The sequence below is a fragment of the Apostichopus japonicus genome, chromosome 21 (assembly GCF_037975245.1).
Source record: "Apostichopus japonicus isolate 1M-3 chromosome 21, ASM3797524v1, whole genome shotgun sequence".
Classification (NCBI taxonomy): domain Eukaryota; kingdom Metazoa; phylum Echinodermata; class Holothuroidea; order Aspidochirotida; family Stichopodidae; genus Apostichopus; species Apostichopus japonicus.
In genome coordinates, this window is record NC_092581.1 from 6,867,551 (window position 1) to 6,884,937 (window position 17,387).

General features: G+C 40.0%; 1 long non-coding RNA gene across 1 annotated transcript in view; it reads right to left on the reverse strand.

The window, feature by feature from the left end:
* Nucleotides 1–17,387, reverse strand: part of LOC139963031 (uncharacterized) — a 142,256-nt gene that overhangs the window by 119,592 nt on the left and 5,277 nt on the right. The window contains exon 2 of the long non-coding RNA XR_011791480.1: nucleotides 3,569–3,651. This is a non-coding gene — a long non-coding RNA (uncharacterized lncRNA). The remainder of the gene's footprint in view (nucleotides 1–3,568; nucleotides 3,652–17,387) is intronic.

Consider the following 17,387-nt stretch of genomic DNA (forward strand, 5'->3'; position numbering starts at 1 on the left):
GTACTTGTGTGTGTGTTTAGCATCCAGTTGCATATTAGTGTTATCTTGGAAGGTTCACTTTATTTTATAGTTTACTTGTTGTCATGCGGACCAGGTATGGTGGGATGTTCCATGGTTTACTTTGTATGAGGTGATCAGATTGACATTTGCTTATGCTATTTCACTATTGTTGTCACCCTTACTGATTATATCTTTGTGTATATAATCACATATTTTCATACTTATTTTAATTGCTTATTAATTGTTTGATACTGTGGCAGATCGTTGACCCCTTGCCCCTTGTTTAGTTCATTTGAATGTGTTGGCAGTATTCAGTGGCGGATCCAGGATTTCGCCGAAGGGGGGGCCCAGATGGGAAATGCCTAATCGTCGTCCTGGGGGAGGGGTCTAAGGGGAGTCTGTGCCCCCCTCCCCTTTGGAAAATTTCACAAAATATGGAGGTCCTCGGTGCAATCTGGTGCTACTTTTCGTGAAAGTTTGGAGTAAAATTTATTTCCAATAAATCATGTATTCATGGTGTGCCGGGCATATATTTGCAATTTCGAGCAATGAGCTGGGATTTACGTCTTTGGGGAGTAGGTGGTGATGCAAACTACTTTTTACCAGGCTACTCCAGGCCATTTCATCTTGGATGCCCCCTTCCAGATGGAGACTATTGATGCAGTCAGAGTGCCCCTCTCACCTTCACTTTATCAGAATGATGGTGTACTCTTTTTGCAAATTTATTTTACAAAAAATTACACGCACAGTGGCGTAGCTAGGATTTTTGAGTGGGGGGCCATGGGGGGCTGTTCTTTCTTGTGGGGGCCGGAGGTTACTATCTAAGCGGAGCGCCACCTTGGTTGGCGCGGAGCGTACAGAGAAAATTTGAGATTTCAGCACCCCCCAGATCGCAGGAGATGGCACCTGTGAGGCAAAATAGCAACCAAAAAGATGTGCAACTTTGGTCACAGAAATGCAAAAAAAGTTTTTTCTCTTTCATGCTGACTGGCCTTGCCAACTCAGCCAGACTTTTAACTTGAGGGAAGTTGGCATCATTTGTCGTTTCAAGCTGTCAAGGCCTTTCTCCCAACTCAAACCCCTGTAGGCTACCGGTAGATTTGCAGGATATGCCCACATGTGGACTTAAATAGCATTAGAGGAAGGGGATGGAAGACTAACACGTATCGATGTGTCGGTAATGGTCCACATTGGTGGCTCGGTGCAAATTAGGCCATTTATTGGGTTTCTTGAGGCAGCTGTCATCAGAATCTGGCTTTTTGTGCCAATCGATGACCGATAACATGTATTGGTATGTAAATTTCTTCTTCATATACAGTATCTAGCAACACTCTAAAAACAAATGAGTGGATTTCATTCCATTGGAGTGATCACTCGGCGCACTTCAAATTAAGAGTGAAATTTAACTCTATTGGAGTTAACCCTCACTCCTAATATGAATGAATATAACTCTATTAGGAGTTAAGATTTACTCCAATGGAGTGGAAATTCACTCTTATACCGGAATGTGCTCAGTGATCACTCCCATGGAGTGAAATTCACCTATGTTTTTTATCAGTACAGTACAGTGTATATCATCATAGACGTACGTACGTACGTTCGTATATCAGACGCACTCGATACCCACGATACGATACGGTCCTGGAGAAACTATTTCCACTCATCATTTTTTAAGGCGATACAGTAGTGAGTATTGAACAGGCACAGCCGCATGTTTGCAGGAAATTCAGAATTCCCAATATTTTATATCTCTACCAGTAGTGAAAATCATGTTTTGACAGTTTCTTGGGCATAAAAAAGTTGTTTTGTGGAATATTCAATGACATATCAGGGGCGGATTCAGGATCTGTGACAGGGGGGGGGTCTGACTGGTCCAGCCGCACCTGAACGTAAGACTATCTAAGCGGAGCGCCATCATCGATTGGCGCGAAGCGTACAAGAAAATTTTTGGCTTTACAAACCCCCCAGATGGCCGGAAACGGCACTTCCCGAGTATTCTAAGCAGCATGTACCTAGCCTGAAAATATGGATCTCATGTCTGCAATTTCTCAATTTATGAGAAAAAACAATCTATGAAATATGGTATTACATATCAGATGAGTTGAGATGATACAAAAATCATAATGCCTTTAGCCCCCAATCCCCTCCCGTTCCGTCACCACTGTTTGATGCAGGGCCGGATCCAGGATTCTGGAAGGGTGAGGGGTTTGCTCATGAAAAATTCGTTAGCGCATCCTAGCAGCCTACCGCTCTGTAACCTCACCGCCCAAAAAAAATTAGAACACCACCTCAAGTTTGAAACTTTTCGGTCTGAAAATTGAGATCGTTAGGCATTTTTGGCACGTGTAGCACGCGTGCACACTATAGTTAATTGGATGGAAAAGACACACCTGGATGACCTGTGAGGATAACCGCTTTTCTGACGTCCTACATGTTTAAAATTGGCGTTCAATTTAATTATTTTTTCTCTTTCTTTTTTTCTCTTTCTTTTTTTCTCTTTTTTTCTCTCTTTTTTTGGCCAAGAGCAGGTGGGTCCGGACCCCCTGGACCCCCCCTCTGGATCCGCGCCTGCATATTCATTTGATTCGAGGCAATATATGAAAACCTGATACCTCGGCTCAGTACAAACGGAGCCAATTGTTGCGCTAGGTGGAAGCACTGATCATATTTTCAGCAGATATCGATATCGCGCAGCACAACAAGGTTCGTGGTATATGGTCGCAATCGTCACATCGACCATTGCCATGCCATGCTGTGTGACCATTCTCATGATTACTACAGATATTGTATTTTCTTATTCTGCCAGATGCAGACGAGATAATTGTGTAACTCTATTTCCCAAATTATTGAACAAAAAATATAAGTGAATCGCACTTATTTTTATTTTTTTACAACATTTTTTTTACCCCATTCCCAGTGGAGGGCCAGTGGGGGGGCCAGCCTATTTCATGGGGGCCTCGGCCCCCAGGCCCCCCGTAGCTACGCCACTGATCACGCATGGGGCCCTTTCCCTCGAACGCGGTAAAAAAAAAAAAATCAGGATTTTCAAAAAGGGGGGGCCCGGGCCCCCCCTGGATCCGCCCCTGGTATTAGCAATGTATGGTGACCATTTACCAAGCTGCCATACACCTGCAGTGGAAACAGACTGTACCAGTTAATTAGAAATTAATTGTATCAATTTTTACACAGTATATACAGATATTGTTGATGTGTAGTTGGCACCCTATCGAGAGGCGTGCTGGTAGATGTCCCCTAGGCGGTATTGTTAGACGCCGGAGCCCCCCACTCCTGGTCCAGGTAACCAAGGAACATATGATGTACCCCCACTAGCCGATGCCTTTCGTGGACTGAGGGATCATTCTAATAGATGAGATGGGCTTGACCCTGGATTATTATATTAGTTTGGCCATTAGTGTTAGGCCATGACGATTGCCATGTTTTAACTTTATTTTATTTACATTAACATATCATAATTGACTACCACTGTTTCATGATATTGTCAACCCAATATTGCACACTCGATCAACGTTATGCAGACAACCAAATATAAATATATAAAAAATCTCACTTTGATTCATGTTCCCTGAACATAAAACCTTGGTTCCTTCACCTTCTGGAGGAAATGCTATGACTTGCATCTATTTCCACCACCTGATGACAGCATTTAGAGAAAATAAAAAGTAAGATTGTTATTCATAAAAAAGGAGGTTTTTTTGTTCTGTTTGTAGGGAGAAATAACTGGAAATTAGAGCTTTTCACAAGATTTCACACAACAAAGACACAAAACTTTGGTATGCAAACAGTTAGACACTTGCTCCTATAAAACTGTCCATATGGCATCAGTGGTAAGCTGGGTAAATGTTGCTGGTGAATCACCAGACTAATATGGGAGAGGAAAAAAGGGGGCAGGATGTCTCTTTTGTCTTTTGGAAATGTTATAACAGAGAAAACTAGCCAGATGTAAAATTGTATGATTAATAACCAAGTTGGTGCAATTGCTGAGAAACAACTATGTACTGATTTATCCAAATCCAGTAATGACAAAGGTCTGAAATCATTTTAAAAAAACAACAGTGTAAGGCTGGGTTCAAACAGTGTATGAAAAACAAAAAATTAATCCTGCAAATTGACAAGCTAAGGACAAATACATTGTAAGTGCCCACTAGGCATGAGCACTGCACACTCTATGGGTCACCCATACAGGTGCATATCATTTCTTGTCTGATTAAGAGATTTGGAATAGATTAAGATAAAATTGTACGAAAGAAAAATTGCTGGCTCTCTCATGAAAATTTTAAACATGAGAATGACCTATATGTGTCCCAGCAAATGCTGCATCAGACAAACAATACACAATCACAATGATAAAAATAGTGAAAATATTAAATGTAGTAATACCCCATGCCTACACAGAAAACATTTCAAAATAATTTTGAGTGCAAAGTGTATGAAAAATGGTAGATGTGGGTTTGAGCAAGTCATTGTGTTGAACAACTGTTTGTGAGGGATTTGTAAATACATCCTCCACAACTGAGTGATAGCCCCAGTTTGACCTCTGCTGATCCTAAATGACATTTGACCTCCACCAAAACCATACTCTTCTGGTAATAATAATAGCTAGTCTTATAAAGCAAAGACTCCAACAAAAGTTGTTCAATGATCTTTACTGGTGCTGAATGTACAAAAACTAATAGAGTTGAGAGATAAGAAAAGTTTTAAGTCAGAGCTTGAATTGAATAGTATAATCTAAAGACCTAATTTCAACCGAGAGGGAGGTTCCATAAAAGTGGTGCAGGATTCAGAGAGCTACGGTCACCGAAAGATCTTATACGTGACATTGGAACCTGGAGTTGAAATTGATAATCCAAACGTATTGGTATACATTTAGCTTGCTGATGTAAGAGAACATTAAGGTAGGTTGGGGTACCAGTTTTAATGGCATGATATACTAGAATGAGGATTTTATAGTCGATACAGAGTCTTATTGGTAACCAGTGTGTAGTTCTTCCAGTATAGGAGTGATGGAGTATAAAACATGTTCGCCCTATTGACAATTCGAGGAGCCGTGTTTTGGATCCTTTGCAATCTCTATGGTTGGAATGCAGCTACACCAGTTTGGTCCACCAACATACCGAATATGAGATGGATCTAAGCTTTCCTTCTTGAGATATCATGTTTAAAAGCTAGGGTCACCAACGCACACACCATCATTACTACAAAGGTTACGATTATCACGAAACCCAAAAGCAAATAAAAAATATCTTGTATCTGATGTGAATGTGTGATTGTAGACTAATTATTAACAACAAAGAGACCACTTGATTTCCCTGTAGTTGTTTACATCAAACAAGTAAGGAGACTTCAATCTAAATTTTAATCACAACCCATCTGTGGTTGTAGAAAGTCCCTAAAAGCACCCAAAAAAAAGGGACTAAACAGTCAAATTATTGAGGTAAATTGTTTTGAAGATTACACTTGAGGTGGGTAATTATGCAACTAAAATTGTGAAGACTAAGCAGTTGTATTAACTTTAAGAATGAAAATAACCATACTTTTGAAGGAAAACATGTAGATAGACAATGGAAGGGATGAGCCTGGGGTAAAACAAAACTCACTGAACTTTGTGGGTGATACTATACTAACACCTTAGGCGTCAGTCAGAGCAGTGCAATACAGTTACAGGTGGGGTCCACGGGCCTGCCTTAGGGCTCCTGGTGGGGTCACTGGGCAAGGCACCCATTGGGGTCCAGGGTCGAAGACCCAGTATGTGAGAAATTAGAGGTTTAAAGACAACATTTTGGTGCCTATTTTATAAAGATTTTGAATATATTAAAACACTCAGAGCAAAGTTTCACACTCAAAATGTGCACACTGAAGCCACATGCCTATGTAGATGCATAATATCAACTTGAACATATATCAAAATGTACCCGCTATCTACCAACACATTAATACCAATTATGAATAAATTCTGACTTTTGGTTGCAGAGTATATAGCATTTGGAGATTTTCACGTTTGACCCTGTGACCTCATTTTATTCATAAGATAACCAGAATCAATAGGGTTCTTCTACTCAGTATGGCACATCTATGTGTTAGCTCGGAGTGTTAGCTCAGTGGTTTACGCCGGTGCCTTTCAATCATAAGGTCCCCGGTTCGAGTCACTCCAAGATTAATGTATGTCATCCAGTTACAGAGTTGTTGACAATTAACAATTCATAATCATGGACGTTGAATATAAATGTGAGACTGACTTCGGTCAGCTTGCAGCTTTGATAAGCCAATGAGGCTTCTTCGCAAGTTCCTGCTTGCAGGTGGATCTAATATACATACATACATACATACATACATACATACATACATACACCCATACATACACCCACATACACGCACACCCACACAAACCCACACAACATCACCATCGCATTGATTTGTCCAGCCTTTTGCAATGAATCAAAAAAGGCATGTTTCTGGATATTATACCCCTGAGAACTACAGCAACTGAAATACAATAACTCAGACTTTTCATTTTTCTTTCTTATTTGATACCAAAAATATAGCATAAATGTAAACATACACGAGGTACACAAAGAATGACTATATAGGGTAACAGTAAAATGTGATAAGGAGCTTGAAATAACTTAATTCCCAGTTGCCTACACCACTCGAACCCCATCAGAAGACTTAATAATGATCATAATAATGATGACGACAACAATGATCATACTAATAATAATAATTATCATGATAACGATGACACTGATGCAGTTTCCTCTTAGAAATTTCCCATTGAGTCAAAATGGCTAATATCTGAATATTTGACTCACCACCGTCCTGGGGGATGGGGTCTAAGGGGAGGGATAAATTTCTGGTCAAATTATTTAATTGAACCCAAAACACAATCAGTTAATGTCTTCGTGACTTTTCACGATGTTACATTTTGTAGACAGTATGAATTTAATGGGCATAGCAAGAATTTTCAAAGTGGTAGGCACGACTATCTGAGCGAAGCGCCTCCGTAGGTTGGCGCCGAGCGTACAAGAAAATTTTTGGTGTTACAAACCCCCAGATGGCCGGAAACGGCCCCTCCAGAGTGTTCATTCTGGTTCCCTGGCCTATTGCCAACTTGAGACACCTCATTCAATTTCATTTTTAAACCAAAAAACAACCAAGTTAAAATAGTACGTAATTAAATACTACATAATGTATTTAAAATTAGCAAGGTACATGAACAGGGTAAGCCAGTAACAACAGGCAACTAAGTACTGCAGCTCTATAAAATCTGTAAATCAACGATAGGCTTATTTCACTGTGGAATGTTTCTCAACTGAAATAATATTTGCGTAAACAGGTTCTTAACTAGATGTTATAAAACTGACAAGATCAGATCCTAGTCATTTTCGGCGGGTAGAGTGTTGATTGAAACGGCACGCGATAGAAATGGCAGCCTAGTAGACTCTAAAACTCGTCCAGCATGCTAATGGATTTGAATTATGGGTGTTTTTAAAAAAAGATAACTTGGCCAAAGAAGTGTAGGCCCGGGCCTTCAGTGCTACATACTGGCTACGCCCCCGTGTACTTAGCATTGGCCAATCCAATGTCTGAATTTAAATTGAGGCATGGAACCCTGAGCTTTATTTAAACATGATTGCTAAATAATAATAAATTAGTTTGTTGCATATTACGCTTTAATTTTACTAGCTAAAATTGGCTCAAATAGTGCACCACTCGCAATGCAGGGAAGGAATTACGATTTGGCTTTGGGGGCTTTTTGGAAAATGAAAAGTTAAAAACACCCCCTTAATTACGAGGGCTTTTTTAAGGTTTAGAGGGGCACTTTTCCAAAGTTCAATATGCTGTTTACGGAAAAAGCATTCATCAGGATCAAAGCACATTACCCTCTTCCTAGTTAGCTGCGACCGTATAGCAAATTCATTTAAATTTTAATTGCCAAAATTTGCGATCGTTTAGCAAATAACGTCAATCCACCGAAAATATGACGAAAAATCAATAACCCATCAACTGAAATAGAAAACAAAGGTTTACTTCCACTGAAGGTGCCCTTTCCTTTAATCATGTATTTTTTCGTGTGTGGATAAAATCACTCACCACCAAATACGAAACCATTATACCGCTGAAAAGTAATCAAAGTTAAAACCTTCAATCCATCCCCACAGCAAAGGTGTACGTAAAATACAACATTCGTTCTTTAAGACATAGCACATACCTTCCAAACAACTGCCGATTTCCAGCAAATTGAAGGTTGTAAACAAAGCTACACATTTTTTTTTTTTTGCAATGAGATGGTTAGGCTACATTTCCTATTGGCTTAGTGTGGTTGTTAGGCTAACATGTGGTCAAAGGTTGCAGTATTTCATGGATATTTTAGTTCTAACTAACTGCGTCACAATTTCAGCGAATAAAGAGATGCTTAGGCTACATTTTCCCGTTGACTACATGTGGTGTTAGGCTACCATGCGCGACGATATCAGCAAGGAAAGTATGTAAACATAGCTACGCAAAGTATTGTTAATATTATTTTTTTTTGCAAACCAATGGTTTAGACTACATTTCCCATTGACTTAGTGTGGTTGTTAGGCTAACATGTTGTCGAAGATTGCAGTTTTTCTTGGATATTTTTATTTTCTATTTGCAACACAACTTGAGCGAATAAACAGATGGCTAGGTTAGAGTTCCATGTTGACTTAGTGTGAAGTTTAGGCTACCATGTGGTCGGAGATTTTTTTGGGATTTTAGGTTTTTGTCACTGGTGCTGAAATTGCTTGATCGGCCGTAATTTGCCAGTGACTGTGCGAGAAGTTCTCGGTGATTGTGCGCGGCCCTCCTGCACTGCTTCAAATTTGATGCAGGATTGTGAGAACTGTTTGTGCGATTCGCGCTGCTGCTGCAAACCCTAGATAAAGCAAAAGCATGTCACAATTAAATTTACACAGACACCTGATATTACGAGGGCGGCTTTCTTATATTTCTTTTTCGCCTTCGCAATTGGGCTTTCGGAGGGCTTATTTAGCACTTGCTAGGGAGAATCGCCCGTCACCCCCGCTTATTTCTGACCCTGTTGCAATGTTATGTAAGGTAGGCTATACAGATAATATTTTTAGTACACTGGTAGTGGGAACCATGGTAGTGTAGGCAATGCATCAGTACACATTACGTTATATGATTTAGCTTTACAGCAATCTAGCTAAATCTGTGTGACTGTATAGAAAAACATAGCTACGGTAAAGTTAACGATCGCAAATTTAACATTTCTGACGATAAATTGGAAACAATTTACAGTAACAATTTTTTCACTTCAAGTTGGAAGTTCTGAACACCATGCCTTTTGAAACATTTTTTTCTTTCACACTGTATAAAATGCAGGAGAAAATGAAAACCCTCTTTTTTCTCTCTCTCTCTCTCTGAACACCAGTGCGCCAAATCTGCAAGCCATTGCGTCAAAATCGCGTCATAGCGGCTTAGGTGAAACACTGCACTGATGACGATGATAATAATAGTAATAATAGTTACAACAACAACAAAACCACAACAAGAATATAATAATAACAATACAAATGATGACGATTACGATAATAATAATAATAAAAGTAACAACAACAATAATTATAATAACAATAAGAATGATGACGATGAATAATAATCACAATATTAACAGTAAAACGCAGTTATACATTAAGTTGCCCATTGGTGTACCTGATACTCTCGAGCACTACAATACATTTCGTAGTATTTCAGGATATTAAAAAAAAAAAAAATCAACAACTGTTCATAACTTTCTGCATTCAATTTCATATGCTTAAATAATTAAGACACATGGAAAACAACATTTTGTTTTTCACTTTGGGTGACATGCACTAAAGCCAATATCCCCATTAGAAGACATGTTTCAACCATGACGTTGACCCTTCATCATTTCTTTCACTAAGAAGGCTGTTGCCACAAATATGGCAAATTTCAATAAGGCTCTGTTTTGCATAAATGTCATCACTGTAAGAATGATGGTATAGATGAAGTTCCTACAACTTATCCTTTCCATTTTGATGTTTTATTCATAGTCCAAGTCCGCACGCAGTGTTTTGTTCAGTTTCACTGCAAAAACAGCCAACACCCCCAAGATTGCACAATAGATGCTGTGGGTTAAGTGGCCTTTTCAAAACTCGCCATTGCCTTATGCCGCGGATGAGCACAGCTCATGTGCACTCAGGTGTGTCTCATTATAGCAGCAAGCTCAAGTGATCACTCCCGAGCCTTTCCGAAATATTCCACCACAGAGCTAGCATGCACTTAATCTGATTAGAGTTACAAAGAAAGCACTGCTGCTGCTAGGAGCAGAAACGATCGATACTCTCAGTCCAGGAAGTTATTATACTGTAGTGATTTACCGAGTTCGACCTACTGTTTCGTCAAGAAAGTGGTTCCCCACCTATTGTTGTTCACAACATCATAACAACAACTATTGCAGTGGCGGATCCAGGATTTCGCCGAAGGGGGGGCCCAGATGGGAAATGTCTAATCGTCGTCCTGAGGGAGGGGTCTAAGGGGAGTGGGTGCCCCCCTCCCCCTTTGGAAAATTTCACAAAATATGGAGGTCCTCGGTGCAATCTGGTGCTACTTTTCGTGAAAGTTTGGAGTAAAATTTATTTCCAATAAATCATGTATTCATGGTTTGTCGGGCATATATTTGCAATTTCGAGCAATGAGCTGGGATTTACGTCTTTGGGGAGTAGGTGGTGATGCAAACTACTTTTTACCAGGCTACTCCAGGCCATTTCATCTTGGATGCCCCCTTCCAGATGGAGACTATTGATGCAGTCAGAGTGCCCCTCTCACCTTCACTTTATCAGAATGATGGTGTACTCTTTTTGCAAATTTATTTTACAAAAAATTACACGCACAGTGGCGTAGCTAGGATTTTTTGAGTGGGGGGCCATGGGGGGCTGTTCTATCTTGTGGGGGGCGGAGTTTACTATCTAAGCGGAGCGCCACCTTGGTTGGCGCGGAGCGTACAGAGAAAATTTGAGATTTCAGCACCTCCCAGATCGCAGGAGATGGCACCTGTGAGGCAAAATAGCAACCAAAAAGATGTGCAACTTTGGTGACAGAAATGCAAAAAATGTTTTTTTCTCTTTCATGCTGACTGGCCTTGCCAACTCAGCCAGGCTTTTAACTTGAGGGAAGTTGGCATCATTTGTCGTTTCAAGCTGTCAAGGCCTTTCTCCCAACTCAAACCCCTGTGGGCTACCGGTAGATTTGCAGGATATGCCCACATGTGGACTTAAATAGCATTAGAGGAAGGAGGTGGAAGACTAACACGCATCGATGTTTCGGTAATGGTCCACATTGGTGGCTCGGTGCTTATTAGGCCATTTATTGGGTTTCTTGAGGCAGCTGTCATCAGAATCTGGCTTTTTGTGCCAATCGATGACCGATAACATGTATTGGTATGTAAATTTCTTCTTCATATACAGTATCTAGCAACACTCTAAAAACAAATGAGTGGATTTCATTCCATTGGAGTGATCACTCGGCGCACTTCAAATTAAGAGTGAAATTTAACTCTATTGGAGTTAACCCTCACTCCTAATATGAATGAATATAACTCTATTAGGAGTTAAGATTTACTCCAATGGAGTGGAAATTCACTCTTATACCGGAATGTGCTCAGTGATCACTCCCATGGAGTGAAATTCACCTATGTTTTTATCAGTACAGTACAGTGCATATCATCATAGACGTACGTACGTACTACGTACGTTCGTATATCAGACGCACTCGATACCCACGATACGATACGGTCCTGGAGAAACTATTTCCACTCATCATTTTTTAAGGCGATACAGTAGTGAGTATTGAACAGGCACAGCCGCATGTTTGCAGGAAATTCAGAATTCCCAATATTTTATATCTCTACCAGCAGTGTTCGATTTTTCCGGTATCGCATCGCAAAATGCGATCCAAAACGACAAACTTGCGAGACATTTCCAAATCAGCATCGCACATTGTGCCGATTTGTGCGATTCAAATTCCTAGTCAGATTTGGGAGCAAACACTCAAACCTTAACTTACGAACTGTCGATCACAATGTAGAAGTTATAATTTATTGAGTTTATACTCAATGTACAACTTATTCACTTGACCATATAGCGAAAAAAAAACCTGAAAAAATAATATCCTACCATAGTTAAGTGTAAAGCAAATAGCCTAACCACCTCGGCAGTTACGGATCTCACGTAACTAAAAGGTTCCCTGGCAACGTGCCAAAAAATGTTAACAAACAGGTGTTACACAGGGGATGAGCTCACAGTTGTTGGGAAGGTACGTGGGCAAATTCGCAGCACATGTACCGTGGTACAGTAGTTGGGTATAGGGTTAAACACTGCAGTTGTAAAAATGTACGCATAGTGCACGCTATTCATTGTTAGGCAGTCTAGAAACGGGGCTTTGCTGAACGTTGTTTGTTTCATAATATCGGAAGTTTTGTAAGTTGCACTTTTTAAAGATTGAAAGACAGATTAAATCTCTTTTCATTTTATAACATAATATAGCTACTTTAACTTGTCATTTTAAAATTTTCATCAGTTTCGTGACAATTTAAATAAAAAAAAGTTGTCAGTATTTTGCATCCTCAACTGCGAATTTTTTCATCGCCAGACATCGCAAAAAATGACAACAATTTTCGGGGGCTTTCGCCCCCAGGATCCCCACGAGGGGTTCTACCCCATGACCCCACCATAGCCCTAAGACTGGCCCCTGGACACCACGCCTTTATGCTCGCACGTTACGCGTGCTAGGCAGGCGAACACCGGCGGGAAATCGGCAGTGTGTTCGCGGGAAATTGAACAAGGTTTTCCAACACTGCTGAACTGTGCAGTTACTGTATGCATCATGTTCAAGGTTTTCACGGAGGCCTTTGAGGAAATGAATGGTTAGTACAGTGTATATATGCTGCACTAATGCTGTGTGTAGGCCAAGGTTCACGAAGGTCATTGGTTATATTCGCGCGCCGTAGACATGTTTTTAGATGTTACGGAGAGTCAGGTTTCCATGGATATTAATCGAAAATGAATCTGAGTTTAACTGACGCTAAAGAAATGGATCGTCTTGGGCAGATTAACAAATCATTGCAAGTATAAATAAGTACAGGTAGCTCTGCTGTTAAAAAGAAAAGTTCAATATCGGTTTGCTGTTATTGGCAATTAGGCAAAATTTTACCGATACCGATATGCTGCCGATATTGCAAATATCGGCCGATACCGATATTGAAAACAATTATCGTAGCAACACTAGTATAAATAATAATAATAAACAAACATTTTCTAGTTAATACATTGATCGCCAACATTTGGTCCGTTTTGTGGTAATTTCAAAACTGCTATTCAATATTGGGGAACTGCTATGCAACAAAAATATTGTATAGCAATTGTCGAAATTTGTTGCTATGCAAGTTTTTGGCCATAAGTCGAACCCTGTCTACCAGTAGTGAAATCATGTTTCGACAGTTTCGTGGACATAAAAAGTTGTTTTGTGGAATATTCAATGAAATATCAGGGGCGGATGCAGGATTTGTGACAGGGGGGGGTCTGACTGGTCCAGCCGCGCCTGAATGTAAGACTATCTAAGCGGAACGCCATCATCGGTTGGCGCGGAGCGTACAAGAAAATTTTTGGCTTTACAAACCCCCAGATGGCCGGAAACGGCACTTCCCGAGTATTCTTAGCAGCATGTACCTAGCCTGAAAATATGGATCTCATGTCTGCAATTTCAGGCCCCCCGTAGCTACGCCACTGATCACGCATGGGGCCCTTTCCCTCGAACGCGGTAAAAAAAAAAAAAAAAAAAAAAAAAAATCAGGATTTTCAAAAAGGGGGGGCCCGGGCCCCCCCTGGATCCGCCCCTGTATTGTAATACAAGCACCATCAGTATACACCTTGTCAAATTGGTAGGCCATGAGCCTGTCCTTGGCGTACATTGCACAACATCAACCAACAGCCCACAATAAACTTTCAAGAAAGAAAAACTGACTTTCTGTTGAAGTTATCACTTCCTAACAAAATTCGACGTTAATTATGTTTTAAGTTTATGGTATATAAAAAAAAAGGTCTTAAATGCAACCTCTTGGTAAAAACTTTCCGTTTGTACATTCTGTTTATTTGCCCGTATCGAAACTGAGTTACGGCCAAGTCCAGTGGCGGAGCGTCAATACACTCAGGGGGGGCGGATGCCCCCCCCCTGACGGACTCAAATGGACTGCTGGCGCCCTTTTCAGCTTTTTACCACTTTTTACTTATTCGCGATTAATGACTTTTTTATTGCGCTCTCATCTACCTATTGACATTTGTCACATTTTGTTGGTGTAATTTTCTGGCAAAATGCTCTAACAGCTATTTATTTATTCCTCGTTTATCTGCAAATTAGCAAGTCCCTGAAAGGGTCATTTTTTGCGATCTAAGGAGTATCTTAACCCAATAAATTTCTGTACGCTCCGTGCCAACCTGTGGTGGCGCTCCGCTTTGATAGTGTCGAAAGTGCCCCTACAGACCATTCTCCCCCCGCCCCCGACCAATACCTTTAGCTCCTCCACTGGCCAAGTCACGCAGTTACATAAAAAGCCTAGCCTAGCATGTGTAAAATAGCGTTATGTGCAGCGCGTTCCAATATGGAAGTGATTCCAGCATATCTCTCGCCACCTAGCTACTTTCCGTCAAGAAAGGAGTCTGTGGCTTCGGCCTTAATTATATTTAGCCGCTCAATATGTACTGCGCTTGCTGCTTATATGTGCACTGAACGTTAGTTTATCAAACAGAGGGCAAGCAGATCGACCCTCGTTAAAAATGGATAATACTGTACGCGTGCTTCCCATCGTCGGCATAAATTTTGTCTGGGTGTTTAATACCGATAACTTTTAAAAAGCCATTTATAGCGTCGGAATTGACTAGCACATAAAACTATTTGCCAGAGAAATTATTTTATGTATCCTTTTAAACAACATTCTGTTACGTTTGATACCATCATAAATTCAACACACCTTTTCGACCAGACCAACTGAGACCCATCGTTAATGTATTGAACACAATCTTTTTTACAAAACATTTCTTAAGGCAAAACAGCAAGAAAATATAAAGAAATTGTTGCTTTAGAACACAACATGTATTGGTCAATAAACTACAAAAGAGCAAGTCTTCATCGTTCTGTCGTTGATTGTCAGTATGTCGAATTGTTATAAAGAGAGAGTGGTTTTATGCACAGGCCAGCGGGACCCTAAGCCACAGGCAGGATTTCTGGTGAATGACCCCTCCCCTCCCCCCCCCTTTGTTTTTATCACATGTCGATATTCAGACTTTCAAAAACAGTTAAGTTAATATCTTGTTATACTACTTTGTAACTTGAGGAGTTTAAGTTAGTGAGTTTAAGTTAGTTAGTTTAGGTTAGTTATAGTTATAGTGTTCAAATGATTATGCCTAACAGAAAATAAGGATTACTGATTATTTTTTCATAATCGTACCAATTCCGATTATTTTAAAAAGAGAAAATATCCCGTTTATACGAAATCGGTAATAAAGTTTGTGATAGAAACAATTATTGTTGTGATTTTCCTGTTTCCTTTGCTTTCGTTGTAATACAAGGCTCTAAGGTATCCTTTTGTATGTACCAAATTACCTCTGGAGTTTCTCAGAAAGATTTTTTTTTTTTTTTACAACTTTCCAAAATACGAAAATATGACATCCTACATAGTCAGCACTGTGTTAAGCAAATGGCCTAAACACCTTGACGTATATGTCACCTATTAATGGCTTGAAATGGACTAAGAATAGTTACTCAAAATATCCTTCTCAAAAAGCATCTCAGACAAACCATCCATCTTCAATCTTTACCAAAGTGTAAATTTTAATTACATATTGCCAACAGTACATTCCGACATTATTCTGTGAAGTAAGGCTACCATGTGGTAGGAGATTTGTGGGGATTTTAGGTTATTGTCCGGTGATTGTGCGCGACCCTCCCGCACTGCTTCAAATTTGATGCGGGTTTGTGAGAACTGGATGTGCGATTCGCACTGCAACTGCAAACACTAACTAAAGCAACGCATGTCACAATTAATTTTACACAGGCACCTGATATAACGAGGGCAATTTTCTAATAGTTCTATTTTCTTTTTCGCACTCGTAATTGTGCTCTAGGGCTTTCTTAGCACTTGCGAGGGCGAATCGCCCGTCGCCCCCGCTTATTTCCGACCCTGTGTAGCACATTCGTTAATTCATGAAATTGGTATTGTTACCATGCTTACTGTGCCGAAAAATATGAAGTCACTAACCATGAGGGAAGCAAAATCGGCGACCCTGGCAGCCTAATTTGATGAAATTACATCATGAAAGACGTATAGAGGGTGTCATTATTTTAATATTTTGTAGTAAAAGAACAAACCTAATACATCAGTTGATATTTTCAACTTCAATATGTTTTTGAATAATGATATTTTCACCTTCCATATTTTTTTGAATAACCGGTATGACATAACTGGTATTCCACGTAATTTTTACCAATTACGATTATGTTCCGATTATGCAATAATCGGACCGATTCCGATTCAGTTAATCGTTGAACACTAGTTAGTTAGTTGGTCGCTTACAATGTATATTTTTTAAAAGGTATGCTGTATTGGCCCCAAATATGCCAGAAATTCAAATATGGTCACCTTTGGTCAAAATTCTTAAACTGTTTTTATTATCACCTCGGAGAAAATTTACCTCACTGGGACATTCAGTCATCTTGTGTGTTCATTTAGAATGTCTGAGAACAATTTGAAGAGTAAAGACATTGATTGAAATACCTTTGAAAACTTCTAGCAATTATAGCATGCTATAATTTGGGGCCTATATACAGGGTATTCAGTTGAGGGGCCCCCAAGTTGAAAGAGTTTACTGTGAAGAAAATGGGTGCGCGGTATTGTAGACATTAACTTTGCAGATAGGTTTCAATAATAAACACTTTTTGTCACATGATATCTCTACTTAGAAGCAAGTATAGTAGAGCAATCAAAGCTAACACCGCAGTTTGCCAAATTTCTTTTTGTCATAAACACCGTTTCCACTATTATTCATGTGTACTGGGCCACATGTACTTAGGTCTCCTGCTAAATCAGTGTTCTCCACTACCGGTTTTGTCCGGGCGCGCTGCCCGGACAAAATTTGAAAAGGCTGGCTAGCGCCCGGACATAAAGCTACCGCCCGGACGAAAAACTCGGCCGCCCGGACAAAAAAAAAAAAATACACTGGCACCTCGTCAAACATTTTCTAAAAGTCACTCATATTCTTTAAGAGTGACGAATTTGATCGAAACTAAAAGTTTTGTTTCTGCCGCGGCCGCGA